General features: G+C 39.3%; 2 protein-coding genes across 5 annotated transcripts in view; one reads left to right on the top strand and one right to left on the bottom strand.

Moving 5' to 3' along the window:
* Positions 1-15,312, bottom strand: part of BBS9 (Bardet-Biedl syndrome 9) — a 259,751-nt gene that overhangs the window by 21,131 nt on the left and 223,308 nt on the right. The window lies entirely within an intron of this gene.
* KBTBD2 (kelch repeat and BTB domain containing 2) overlaps positions 7,382-15,312 on the top strand; it is a 330,011-nt gene continuing 322,080 nt past the window's right edge. Inside the window, exon 1 of the mRNA XM_062625504.1 lies at positions 7,382-7,392. The gene's annotated coding sequence lies outside the window, so the exon portion shown is untranslated. The remainder of the gene's footprint in view (positions 7,393-15,312) is intronic.

The following is a 15,312-nucleotide window of genomic DNA, read 5'->3' as shown; positions in this document are numbered from 1 at the left end:
TAAAGCACGTATCCAAGCAAACTATGCCCAACATGGATAGTTTCCCCATGTGTCAAAGGAGTGCTTATGGAACGAAGGAGGCAGAAATGACGCTTGCCACACTGTGCTTCTGCAGTTTCAGCAGAATTTTCTCCACAGGATATGGAATAGTCTGGTGGACTTTTCCCTCCTTTTTTTCAAGGCATGTTTGAAAGCCAGATGACTTATGCAAAAAGCTTTGCTTTACTAAGTCCTCCGACTGCCAGTAATTTTCTTTATAACATAACAGTACTTCTTTTTAAAACAAATTTGCTTTTCTCTGGCCATAACTATGGAATAGGAGCTCAGTCCTGTGTTCTGTGTCAGTCATTACAAGTGTGGAGTGGAGATGCTAAGAGTCCTGGCAAACTGAATCTGGGCTTTATAAACTAAAAAACTTGCACTCTGCACATGGAAATGTTATACCAGAAAGGTCCCTACTGTTTAGGACACTGATGTTTTCTTCAGAAGGCACTAGCAGACATATTTCCCTAGAAGTCTTCAACTTTAGTGCTGTAACGCAGTAACAACGGTGGAACAGCTTTTTGTTAAGAAAGGTTCATACTTAATAAAGAAGAAATCGTGAAGCGTGTAAAGAGATGAAGACAAACTGGACACTTGTCCAGTGTCCTTAACATGACATATGAGCATGAGGTAGGAAAACAAGTCATACGGGAATACAGTTGCATTAAGTTGTATCAGTGGTTTAAGAGGGAAAGGGAAGAATGCAGTTTTATGGTATTTCTGAAACAGGGGTGGTTCTCCACCATCTCTGATGAATGATACAGACCAAAGACTGCGGCTGGTGGTAAAATCTTCATCCAGGTTTGCAAGATTAAATGGCACACAGGAAGAGAGTAATGCAAGCCAAAACAGAGTTCCCTGTGGAACACTGGCTGAGCTGAGGTAGCAGAATTCATAGTGTAAACCTAAAATTGCAGGAAAACTATAACTTTACTCTGTTCCTCAACAAACCAAAAACAATACCAGGAACAAAGCTACATCCACATATACGTCATCTTTTCCCTCAAGCCCTAAAGCCATTCCTGGCACCTGCTCTGCGGAAGGTGATGTTACTAAAGACAGCAGCTTCATAATTTAGGCATATGTAGACACTGCCCCCCTCATTGGGTCATCCGCCTGAGAATCAACAGGCTACTGTTGCCTTGTTTCTGACCACTTCCTGACTACAGTTTAGCCATTGAGTCTTTCACCACTTGTTTTTTATTTGATTTGCAAAACCAAAAAAAAACAATCTTCCCCATGGAACAACAGGAATATTGCAAAGTATGCAGTTTGTGACCAAAGGGGCTAGGAACTGAGGCAAGACATTTGCTGGTACCTAAGCCACAGGTCAAGTTGGTTGCCAGCTAAGCCAATATTTCTGGTTTGAAGCATCTGCTGAACTCTCTCAAACAATAAGAAATATTTACTCCACTATGGAAACAGAATACCAAATGTAAGAACGGCTGTGTAAATAAAGTGGAAACTCATTCCAGACCAGTGACCCAGAGGCCAGTTATTTCTGGAATATAAAGAAAATTAACCCGGGATTAAGTCTTAAAATTTAAAGCTATAATTCTACACTATGAATGCATACACAGGAATAAAAATGGCTCTAAAATAGAAAATTTAAAGAACTGGTTACTTTTGAGATGTTTCTCTGTGAATACATCCGACTTTTTATTTGACTGTCAACTTTAACAGGTACCTGCTGAATGAAAGAGCTGGGATTCTGATTTTTGACCTAGTGAATAATTTTGTATGTTTTATTGCATATGATTGGATATAATATTGTAATATCATAAATATTTTGTAAATAAATCTATTATAATATTTTATGGCTATCTCATAACTTTTATTTATCCTCTTTTAATTAACTTTGGGATTAGTTCTTCCCACACAATTAAGCTTCAGGCTTTACGTAAACTCTATATTGCAAATGCCTGCTTGAATTTGCTTACACAGCATGTTTGCTTAAAAATGCAACCAGTCAATCAAGCAAAACTGAATAACAGCATTTCAAAACTCTGCATAGAACTTAAATGCTCAAATGAGTTCAGGGTTACCCAAATCCCACTGAAATTTGATTATCATTATGCTCCTTAGCACTACTTCAGCATGGAAATGGAAACCTGAAAAGAATCAAGTAGCCACTTACCATCTATCTCCAGAAAGTTTATAGCAAGCACATTTCATTCCCCTTGCAAGCTGTACTGTTAATGCTCAGCGCTGGCAGTAGGGTGGAGGGAGAAGAGAAAGAAATACTTCTGCTGACCACCACCACCTTATTTTCTTATGCCTCAAACCAGCTGTACATCTGGTTTTCTATCTACCTATTCCTATTCCCAACTAGCCAATCTACACAGATGAACCTACTCTCTGACAATAACCACACTTGTTTGCACACTGACTAGCAGATGGGGAAAAGTATTCTGCTGAATTGAAACTGCACGTTTATACGTTGCCATGTAACATGGCACAGGGAAGAACTTACACCTACACTTAAGCCTGCATACACATATTTCCATTTACTTCTGTGACACTACTCAGAAGTTTAAAGTTAAGCATGATCCAATTTTTCAGAATAAACTGGGTAACTCCTGCTTCCCATTTCCCTCTATGCCTTGTGTTTCTGCCTAAAATAAACCTTTCTTTACCTTTAAGAAAATAGTCGTTCAAGAATTATTCTGGAAAAAAGCACAGGAATGGCATACATAATCCTATGTAGCCAAATAGCCACCTTTTGACAGTGATCCCAAGCAGATACTTCGGTAGTGTGCATAAAGCAGAGGGCAAACAGAAAGCAACGTCCACCTTTCAACACTCCACAGCTAGAAAGTTTCCTGAGCTAGGATCAGTTTTACACCTTTGTAGCTAGTAGTTTTCAACTGACTTTCCTCTCATAAACTCATCCTATCATTGAACCAATCTGTACTTTGGGTTTCCACAACATCCTGTGGGAAGGTGTTCTACAATTTAGATGCCATGTAGGAGGGTATCCCCTTTATATTTTATTTTTGCAACCTGCTGCCTAGTTTTTCACTCAGAGGCCCCAGTTTTAGTATTTGAGAACCACTGAGCAATTCCTCCTGACTCCACACTATCCAAGATTTTCATTGTCTCTATAATATTATCTCATGCCTTATTCACTCCTCTTCTATTCTAGAAAAATAATACAACAAAATACCTGGTCTCTAGCTTAAATTTTGCCCTTTGGATGTGTCTCCTCCCCCTTTGTCTTTGTTATCCCCATGGACTATGACCAGCATCTCGTCATTTTATAATAGATACTCTAAGTGTCTTGATAAGTCTATCACCTCTGCACACCAATCTCCTACCTCAAGTAGGGATTTGTCCCTCTTTGGTCAAGTGATCACAGCTGGATAAATTAGGTTTTTCCCGCAGCCAGACTCTGTTCCAAAAAGACTTCCAGTCATGTACTCTTCCCTGGGAGGAGATAGCACAGGTATGGACAGTTCTATCTGCAAAAGGTGCCATTGTTCCAGGAAGTGAGAGACACATGATACCAACATGGGTAGAGTGCTTTCTTACACCCTTTCAGACTCCACGGCTCCTCTGGTGCCAAATATCTGCCAGCAGAATGTCCTCATTCATGACTGTCACAAGCACTAACAGACTCACAAAATAAATGGATTCATAACTGAACCTAATCCCCAGACTGTGACAGAAGCCATTTGAGTAATCCCTTATCTGTCAGGGCTGTGCTCCACTTCCTCTCCACATTCCCCACCGAAAAGGGCAGAGATGAGTGGAGTAGTTAGTTGTGGGAAGCTGCTGGCATGGAAGGAAACTCCAGCTGAGCTTCTAACGGAAACCACCTGCCTCCTGGTTATGACAGAACAGAATTTCTCATTATATTCCCTCTATACTACTTACTTATGAGACAGGAGATTTGCAATGTCATTAAAAAAAAAAAAAAAAAAAAGGGAAGGCAATTTAAAAGGATAAATGCATATGAAGAAAGTTGAAAATGAAAGACTATTTTTCCCAGTTAGTACACACAGTACCTTAGTGGGTTAGTACAACAAAACACATACAAATAAGATTCAAACTGTGATGAAAAACAACAGAAACAGAATGTAAGAGTTATGGCACCAATTTTCATCTCAAGATAATGTCATCATTACAGACAGTAGGAAAGAAATTCCTTCTGCTTTCAATAACCAGTGTACTGCTGACCAGTGAACATCTCAGCTCAGGTTCCCAAAGCAAATACTAAGCACCACTGGCATGAGTCCTTTTCCCCTCCTTCTCCACCCCAGTTATGTTTTCTGATTTGGGTAAAAGTCATGCAAGGCATGTTGAAAGTTAAAATCCCTAACACGCTACTCTTCAAAGCAAAAGAGCAACAAACAGGTATGTTTATATCCTACAGCATTTAAAAAGTAACAATGGAAAAATGCTTTGTTGTAGATCTAAGACTTTGGTAAAAGCTGATTCAATGCATTAGCTCGGTTTTGAACGTAAAGCTACCAGAAACAGCATGCCACGGTGCCAAAAAAAGATGGATTGATTTGAGAGGATAACCATACCTTATGCTATGATCCTATTAGATCTTGCAAACACAACTGCCTTGGACCAGTGTGGTAGCTGGCACAGTAAGCTTCCAGGGGAAAAAGGTGCTGCCAATCCACAACTGATGACAGAGCAGATGATATGCTCCATTCTTTAAATCAGTACCAAACTATTGAGGCATGAATGTTACAGAAACTTGTGTGTATTAGAGGAGACACCTCACTGAATGGAACATCACAACACCTGGGAGATAAGTCTTGGTTAGACAAAGACCATTTGGTGGGACCTAGAAGCACACTCTTAGCCCCTTGTAGTCATCAGAAAGGCAGTGGAATATAACCTACAACTAAGGAGGGAAAGTAACAAGCAAACAGAAATGCTGGCTAACAAGATTCACCCTGCAGTCTCAGTGGGATATAGTATTTTCTTCATGCTCTGTCCTGAACTGTTGTGTAGTGTTGCTATGTACGATTAACTACTTACTGCATTCCACCCCAGGGGTGGCTCCATTTCAGTGCTGGGTGAAGTGATCCTTATTTAAACATTACTTAGCTCACAGGAGTGCTGTGAAATTTAATTAAATTAATGCCTGCAAAGTGCTTTGAGGTTCCCAGATGAAAGGTGCTATAGAAATCCAAAGTACTATTAGTGTTCCTAAGAATGGGTGAAGCAATTTGGATAAACTAAAAACCTACATAAATCTTCCCTCAAAGCAAAAGGTTTTTGTAGCTTCAGTTAACCTGGTTTTTATTTCTATTTTAATTTTGAAGACCTTTATAATTATTGACTTCACCTTCATTGGAATGAGCATTCTATAACTATACAGGACAGAGCATACTAATACTTCATTCATTTTCAACTTTGACTTCACCTCTGCTTCTAAAGGCACTCTTACTATTTCAAACCAGTCTGCTCAAAAAGCCACCTTTTTATCTGTGATCCATTACATTGACAACTTTATTAGATAAGAAATAACCAGGTCTTGGATCTTCAGTGAATCTACAGTTACAGAATTAGCAATCAACTGTTACTGGAGAGTTAGCCCTTGTCTCTAACTCTATCAAGCAACAATAACATGCTGAAATGAAAAATGCAAGCTCAAAGTACGACATCTCAATTCTATAGACAGAAGAAACAATAGCTTTTGGAGAAGAAAACAATAAGCTTGGAGAGATGGGATTTTCTCCTCAATCTCCATGACTGCTTTTGGAACAATACAGTTTTTTGTATGTCCAAACTAGGACACTTCAGGGACTCGTTTTTTCTTTAAAATAAGGTTCAAAAGATTACAATCAAAGTACTCTGTTACCATGCAAACAGAGGGCACCCTTTTACATAAACAGCTTCCACGTAGCTGAAGACTATGTAAGAAATGCATTTCTAAAAAGCATAACCACAAAGCATTATTAAAATCATGTTACAACATGTAAAACTTATATCAAACAGAAGGTAATTACACCCTAGAAAGCTCATAAAAATGCTTGTTCTCATGAAATTCTGGGCTTTGTTTCCAAATCAAAGCAATATGAATAAATATCCTAAACAGAAAAACTGTAGGAATGGAGCTTTCAATTCTTTTGAGATTTACCCCTCACCATTTATTTCCTTTGGAGTCTAGAAACGAGGGGAGGAATGCTGCAACTCTGTCACCTGCAAGGGAGCACCAAGGGATGCAAGTACGTAAAACAGTACTTGCTGCTGCACTCCAGTATCACTTTATTCAATGCAGACTGAGAGGAATTTTTATTGATTCAGTGCACTTTGGGGGTTTGGCATCTAGTTACAGGTTGTATAATACTACTGTGAGAAACCATTTTTAACCTTGAGTATGCATGACTGCTTATATGACTACTTTTATGTTATGAGGTAACTATACAGGAACAGAGAAGGCTGTGGTCAAAAGGAAGGAAGTCCCAGTCTCTGCCCTATATATATTTGCTATAATTGCCATCCGCATATAAAAATATACGCTTGGTTTGACTAAAAACACACAGAATATGTGTTCTTTTTTAAGGAAGACAAGAACATCAAAATAAAGCAAGACAGTAAAAGCATCGAATGTTGCCCAAACGTGAAAGTACAATTTGGTGAGCGAATAAACACCCACCAGCCTAGAGACTGATCAAAATACAGTGTCTACTTAAATGCAACCATAGAAGTGACATCTTGTGACTGTACTAGAGCTTACACATTAAAATACCACATGCCACAACTTCTCTGGTGAACTGGCCTTATCAGATTCCGTCACATATTTTCTCTGCCTGTGTTGCCTACCACTGTGGACAAGCAACCATCCGTAGAGAGATTTCCACTCATTCAGAGATGCCAAAGAACCCATGCAGGACACTCCCCTCATTTAAGTCTGCATATGTTCATTACCTATTATTTTTCAAATGCCTAATATACTAATATTATTATTATTATTGTTATTATTTCAGTTGCTTCTCTGTTTTCTTCTCTTTGCAAGCTGTACAATAACAATCTTCGTCAACCAGCAATTCCTCCTCAATTCCTTTCATACATGGCACTTCAAGTCTTATCCATATCTCCTTGTTTTCTGCCCCAGACTCAAGTTCAAAAACCTTTTAAAGGTTTTCTCTTTAAATTCCCTTAAAAATTGCACACATTTTAAGTGGAATCCCTTTTTCTTCAGTAGGATCCCCTCCCTTCCTAAATAACTCAGAACTACTTATTTTGCATACCTAGTACCCCTGTATCACTGCATTATTCTGGTCATCTTTCCTGTCTTTTAAAATAATATGCATTCCTTACACAGACCTAAAATTATTTCCCACAGCTATTCCTGAAATTTTAAACAGTGGGGTTTTTTTCTCAGTTTAATACAAACAGTATTTATACAATGCCTTTCATCCAAAAGCTTGAACTTAACACTTTACATTAAGTTTTATGGTATCTCTGTGAAATGCATCTTTAGTTACAACTCTCTTCCCTCTGGGTAAGCAAGCCTATATCTGTGTCCTGAATCTAATGCAGCAGGGACCAGAAAAGCCTATGGGCATGGGTTCACCCTTGGCTGAGAATCATCTAAGTATGGGCTGCAACCCAGAATGAAGGCCCACCCTTCCTCCTTCTCCCTCCTCTTGGGTCCTTGTGAATAGGACAGCCAAACCAGGCAATGGATCCTGCTGAAAACAGACTTCTTTTGTCAGGATGCTTACTTTCTCTTAGCTCATCTGACCATTCCACTGACCATGATGACACCATGATGGTGTCACCATCAGCACAGCCCCCACTCCTTTCAGCAGGAGCTTGGACTTAGATAGGATTCAGATAATTGTAAAATTGCAGCCACAGTGTAGAGACAGGTAAAATAGCTGCTCTAAGCAGTCATTAACACAAAAGGGAGTCTTATCTCCTGTCTATTACTCCAGCTGCTTGTTCCCAATCCTTCCTCGTGCTGGTGCCCATCAGACTTCACAGCTGAACCACCACGTAACACTATGCAAAGCTAAACTGGCAAAAAAACATACAAACACTCTTTTCCTGGCGGTTCAGTGAACAAAGTACTAGCACATGGTCTAGGTAGGGGATGGGCTCTGGAGCACAGGGCAGCAGCAAGAGGAAGAAAGGAGAACTATCTCTTCTTTCCAGCAAGAAGTGATCCTAGGCCAGGTCAGTCATTTCATGTAACTCCACACTAAAGGATTTCTGTAAGGGGCCACAAGCTAGTGAGTTGTGAGAATTAATGCAGATGTACTACCCCTTGTGGTGCTGTACACGCAAACACTTTAGACCATTATCGCAAATAGCCTTAGAGATATTTTGTCTTGCTCTTTGTTTGCCAGTATTTGTTCACTTCCCACTTTCTTTCTCAGCCTCTTATTTTTTAATGTCTTACAATTCATCAAATAAGCTCTGCTGAGTGTTTACCAACTCCCACATTCCCCAGTTACCCAAACTCTGAATCACACTATTCTCTGTGCATTAATCCCCTTCATCTTCCTTAACCATTTTTACCTTTCCCCCTAATTCTTCCAAACATTTCTCATAGCACAACACTAGAAGTGGCATTTACCCAAATTTACTTTCTACTTATGATTGTGTCTTTCTTTCACATGTCTCTGAATTGCCAGTCCTCCCCCTTGAGCTACCTCAAACTCAGTTTGTCTCCTCCATTAAAGAAGGGCCACCAACCTCTTTCCAAACCCAAGAATGGGCAGTGGTCATGCAGCATGCACTGCAACAGAATCCCATCCCAAGCACAACACATACAAGTCAGTAGGGACCATACAGCTACTAAATGATATATTCAGTGTCTCAGTCAACCAATTACCGCCATTGCCAAGTGTGTTATGAGCACCATCCCATAAGGAAGTTTTAAAATGGATTTCACCTTCTGTCTATTGGCTTTCCATCAGACCTAATATTCAAAGCTAATTAGACTGGGTTAATAGACAATGTTGAATGAAAAAACATATAAAAAGGCAAAGAACAAGAGTTAAGCAATATCCTCAGTAGAGCAACCTGATCCCATGAGGTACTGAGTGTCCAGAAGTCCAATGCTATTAATGTGAGGGTACCAACTGAGCAGTAAATACCTGTACTGTCTCTACAACAGTGTGTCACCACTGATCTAAACAAAGTTTATGTGTTAGGCTATATAGCTCTGCTCCCGTGAATCTCTAGAGACTCCATTTACAGCAATGTTTTTCCTGAAAAGAGCAGATAATCTCTTGCCTACATGGCATAATCACACACACAAAAGCAGTTGTGAAAATCCCTCAGCACTGCTCCAGTCATGAGAACCTGTGGTGGTCCTTCACCTTAAACTCTTGACCAGTCATAAAGCATTAAAGAACTATACATTTGCATAAACACATAGGCTATTGCAGGCCTCTTCAGAGAATGAGATGTACATTCCTTTAAAATAAGAAAACCTTTTTAATTTTTACTGCAGGGTCACAATGTATTTTATAATTTTAGTTCTTATTTTTAACATCAGGGCATGTTTAGGTTACTGTACTTTCTTACACAAACGGTCATGCAAACAATGAAACCCCAAAGAGAATGTGTTCCCCACCTTCAACTTAAGAAGTCTCCAAAAGCCAATTTTAATACATGATTACTAAGAGGACAAATTGGCTACTCTGTCAACGAAGAACACCAAGAAGTCGACTAGTCTTCTTACGAGATGGGCAAAGATGAAATGAGATGAATATGCAGCTGATGAAGGAAATGTATAGTGAAAACTCTTCAGGATGGTACTTAGCCTGTTAGCAGAGGGCTCTGCCTTGCCAGCTGCCAGAGCTCAAACAAAGCCTTTGATGAAATCACAACTACCCTTGTCTCAGATTCACACACACAAAAAAAGGAGACTGTGGACAGTTTAATTATCACAGAACCATTACCATCAGCAGCAGTTTCATAATCTTGAAATGCTGCCATTCTCAAAAGCCATTTGCCTGGAAAAAAAGAAGATTCTTAAAACACAAGAGGCTGTCATACTGTCCAAACAATAGAGCAATTCTTATACAATCAGACGCCACAACTAATTATTCAAAACAAAAACACCCCCTCCCCATTTTTAAACAAGGGAACAAAGGATGTAAATTTTATCCAGAAATATTAGATTTTAAGTGGAGTAAAAATATCCAAAAATCAAAACAGATGAACGCTGTAGACTTGCCGTTCTTTCATGCCTCTACGTGCACAAAACTCATTCTGTGCTAAAGGAATGAGTACATACACTGTTCCTGGTTCTAACAAATGCAATAAAAAATAATAAGTAATAAAACAACTTCTGTAGGAGTTTTTCTGGTCACTTTCACTTACATTTCAAAGGAACTGCCTGTTTCATTCACACTATCGTATTTAGGTTAATCAAACCGTATTTTAGTTTTTCTTTGGCTCCTATAAAGACTGTACTGATATAGTGCCTATTACGATAAGTGTTTCAATGTTCTTTCTTCTTACCATTAGTCACAATTTCCTAATGCTGATATTTTGCCAGGAAGACAGAGGAAGCAGTTACAAATGCAAGTGATTAGTATGTGTGCAAGTGCCTTGACACACAGTTTTGGTCACTTACTAATACAAATACTGAGCTGGCCTAAGGGTATCTTTGTGTCATTTTCCATTAATAGAAAAATATGAACTCTTTGTAACAAGTTGCTACTAAGAATTATTTCCTTGACTTCTATCGAGTTAACTTTTCAAACATCTGATGTTTGTTACTCATTTTGTACAGCGTTTGGACATTCTAAAACCTCAGTAATCAAAGCAATATGCACATTGGAGAATGTTCTTTTTGTTAAGTCTATACTGGTCATATATCAATCATCTGACTATACAGAGACTGGAGTAATTTCAGCTTATTTTTCTTCCACAAGACAGATCCATATGTAACAATTATACATGCAAATAGTGCCCAAATACATGGGAAAAAAATACATGAAGAGAGAGATGGCAAAATCTTCTGCCTGTTGACTCGAGTAGGGCCATAACTGCATTCCTACAATTCTGGCTTAAGACATCCTGTTTGAGAAGGTAAAAGGAGTCCAAAATGATGGAGTCATGAAGAGGAGGCTCAGAGGCTGGAATAAAAACACACTGCCAAAATAGGAAGACAAGCAAGAGACAGGTAGAAAGAAAGGGCTGCAGGAAAAGCACAAGTAAAGCTGGAAGTCTGAAAGGTCAGTGTGAAAGCAATGAAGTGAGAGGACCAACGCAGATGATTCAGGCAGCAGATGGTAGCTAATGGAGGCAAATAAAACCAGTGGCTGCCAATAAAGGAAGTCAAAGATGTATCTGCTTTGCAGTACCTCTTATTAGACATAAATGAGTGGGAAGAATATGGTTATTAGCTATCAGAAGGTTTCTGGACTAGCAGGAAGGTTCAGGAGACGTACTATAAGGAGGTCAGTAGCATGCTTATCTGAGCCTGAAGTGGGCCTACAGGCAGACTTCTCACTTCTGATATCCCAAAACTTGGTGGTAGTAGCATGGGGATTTGGGAGGTATGCATGGGACATACGGGGAATGGACGCAATAAAGGTAAGCAGAACCAGCCCAAGGCTTGAAAAAAACCAAGTGACAGGAGCAGACTACTGAAGAAGTAAGGATTGTACCTGGAGGCGATGAATACTGTAAGTAGCAGCTCCTGTTTCTAAGGTGGCTGACCTGCATTAAGATTCAAAGAAACCCTCTGGAAGAAATCCAAAAGGATTTCTCCTGCTCCAGGAGGGCCCTGGAATTTGTGGTCACCTAGTGTCCAAGAGAATGTTTCTCTGGCTGACCCGAAATAAGAACAAGGCAGAAAAGTTTTCTTTGCTTCATTCTTCTGAGCTGGCTGCTGTTCCCGGAGTCTCATAAACCAGAAGCAAAACTGTGTAAGACTGCTTTTACCAAAATATATCAGTGGGCATCCATAGAAGCAGGTTACTGTAACCAAGACATGCCTTCCTTGATTTTACCTAGGTATTTCCTAACTGCATTGGAAGTGGAAGAATGCTTCTTCCTCCTTCTTGAATGCCTGCGTGGGGCTTCTTCCTAAGAAACAGAAAATTAACAAGTCATTTGGGAAAGGTGTGCTACACTGTCTTCATTATCTTTATAACAGCCCACTAGGAACTAGGAATAACTTTGAAGATGGCTTTAGCTCACATCCACATCCAAGTAAGTTCTGCACAGCCAGCAATACAGAGAACTCAAAAGTCACTTCAGTGATGTCTGCTTCCATTGCCAATGCAACTTTTAATTCTGCTCCTACCAAAGAAGGTGTCTAGAACAGAATGTTTTAAATGCTGTGTGAATGTAAGGCCAGGAAAAAAAACAATCCCTTCACTTCCGTGGAATCAGTTAAGGGAAGAATAAATTACAAACCAAATTCTAGATGTAACTAGAGTTGAAGTGAGGTGAACTAGTAAACCAGCAAGTTACCGCTGGCATCCCGTGAGGCATTTCCATGAAGTTTACCTTTGCTATCAGTGTATGCAGGATTCAGATACAAATTAACTGAATTTACAGACAGGAGGAAGAAATATTATTTGGAAAGATACCACATTAAACAATAGATCAAATGCATAATAAAATAGGCATCTTTTATTTGGGAATTAACATAAAACTGAGCAGAGGGAGAAACACCACCATACATTGTCGACAGAACAGAAATGTATTTAACACTTCTTCAATCTTATATAAATAGTGAGCTTATTCTATGAAGATTTATGACACTAATTCCACTAGATTATTTATTTTAAATGAGGTATTTAAATCAATTCACAAATGGATTGTTCCACGCCAACTTGGATAGCTCACAGGCACTGTACAAGGATTTGAACAGAGTAGCCCTTTTGGCAGGGGAGGGGAAATAGTCGTGTTTTCCCTTCCTCATCAAAAAAGGCTTTTCTATTAGAAATATAAACTCAAATCCAGGGTGACAGCTCATCTCTCCCTAAATCTAGGCATGTTTTTTTAAAAAGCCTATGAAATTATAAAGAGTTAGGAATCATATACAAAATAAAAATATGACAGAAAGGGAAGCTTTCATCTCTCATGGAAGCAAAGACTGTTTTTGTTGATACATATGGAAAAAATTAGGCCCAATTATATGTTGTGCTTTGGCACTGGGGTTCCAGCTTCACCACAGGCTTATTTTTTTCACAGATATACCATTACAGCCAATTCTACCCTTGAACATTTGAACTCAAACCTTGTAACACAGGCATTTTTGTTGCTAGATTACTTGTACCATGGATGAAATGGTCTGTGTTACTGTTGTACTATATTTAGATGTTAAAAAAGTTTATCTGTATAGACTTCAGAGAATATATAGTCATGAAAATAAAATAAGCTTAAACCATCTCACGAATAAAGCACACTTTATGGCTGCATAATTTCTTGTTCTCAGAATTAGATTGTGAATTACAGTCCTTGGTATCATGAGCAAAATATTCACTCAAGTTTTTAATACAGAAAAAAATATTTATGTGCTAAATGTGTCAATGAAGATAGCTGCTTTTTCGTGTTAAAAGGTGATGTGATTACTGAGAACTAGTTCAGCTAATCCTTCAAGACAGAAAACTGCTGATAAGAAGAGGAAAATGTCAAGAGTTTCAGAACTCTTTTGCTACAACAGCCAGAGATGTCAATTTACTACAGCCTGATTTACTAGAGCCAGTGGACTGCTTAAATATGACTGGTCACACACTGAGCAAGACAATGCTCTCTGGCAGATACAGCATTACAGACAACTGGATGCTCGCTTTCTCCTGAGATTTTTCAAAGGATCATAGAATAGTTAGGGTTGGAAAGGACCTTAAGATCACCAAGTTCCAACTCCCCTGCCACGGGCAGGGACACCTCACACTAAACCATGTCACCCAAGGCCTCCTCCAAGAATATCCTTAGCCAGCATGGGGCTGGAAAGTGTCTGCTGATTTCATAAATGAGGATATGAAGGATCCATCCCTCCCCTGCACCACAAATGAGACAATCCCGTTCAAGCCTAAAGACAAAACTTGGGATCCTGATATAAAAAGAAATAGAAACACTAAAATTTGTCCTCTTCACCTCTGTCTTTGCCCCCACACTAATCATAGAATCATAGAGTGGTTTGGTTTGGAAGGGACCTTAAAGCTCCTCCAGTTCCAACCTCCTGTCATGGACAGGGACACCTTCCACTACAGCAGCTTGCTCCAAGCCCCATCCAACATGATCTTGAACACTGACAGGGATGGGGAAGCCACAGCTTCTCTGGGCACCCTGTGCCAGTGCCTCAGCACCCTCATAAGTGAAGAATTTCTGCCTCATTTCTAATCTAAATCTCCTCTCTGTCAGTTAGAAGTCATTAATCTCCTTGTCCTGTCACTACAGGCCCTTGTAAAAAGCCCCTTTCCAAATTTCTTGTAGGCCCCCTTTAGGTACTGGAAGAATACCTAGATGCAATTCAGCAAATATTTGGAATTACAAAAGCAAAGCCAAAACTCCTGAGAAAGATAAGATACAAAAAATGGAATTTCCATGGGGTGTGGGGAGATGAGGATGGGGGAAGGGTTCGATATAGACATTGACATACTTTTCAAATCTGTTGTGTTCAAGAGCTGAAAGTCTTACTAAAGCATCGGATTTCACAAGACGTACAACTGAGAACTAGCAACGTCATCAATAATGTAGGCACGTTAACTGGAATCCCTTTGCCAAAAAGTGTATCACCTGTAAGACTTAAGAGAATGCACAGAGAAGCAGTTAATGAAAAAGATGTGCTCCTATTTCCGAGGAGAAGTTTTGGAAGGAATTTGGAGAAAAGTCATTCCTTAAGGGTTGTTTCAGTCCAGGAGCATTAAACACACAGAAAGAAAGTAAGACTTCAGAAAGACTGTACGCACTGGAAGACACACTGTACACACGCTTTCTTGCTGTCACCAGAAAGTGACAGCAGCCCAAAAGGAGGAAGCAAAGCAATGGGAGAGACAGAAGAACAGAGCTTGTAAGAGAGACAGGGGGGAAATTATCTTAGAAAAATATATTTCTATTGTTTTTGACTAGGACAGATGATGGGAGAGGAAGCCACAATGAAGAGATCACAGCAGTTACAGTAATAGCAGGAAGGACAAGAAGGGGAAAAAAAATATATCAAAAGTGTGAGGTTTACATCTCTGCGGCTAAGTCCTTATATGAGTTTCATTCCATTTTATTCCTGTACACCAAGAACACCAAGACATAGAAATCTTAAAAAATTGCATTAAAATACCTGGAGCACCTATGAAGATCATTAGCTGTATCTGGACTAAAGAT

The sequence above is a fragment of the Pezoporus occidentalis genome, unplaced genomic scaffold, assembly GCF_034315485.1.
Source record: "Pezoporus occidentalis ecotype Australia unplaced genomic scaffold, CSIRO_AGI_Poc_V1 ctg28, whole genome shotgun sequence".
NCBI lineage: Eukaryota > Metazoa > Chordata > Aves > Psittaciformes > Psittacidae > Pezoporus > Pezoporus occidentalis.
This window is presented reverse-complemented; position numbering and strand designations above follow the sequence as displayed.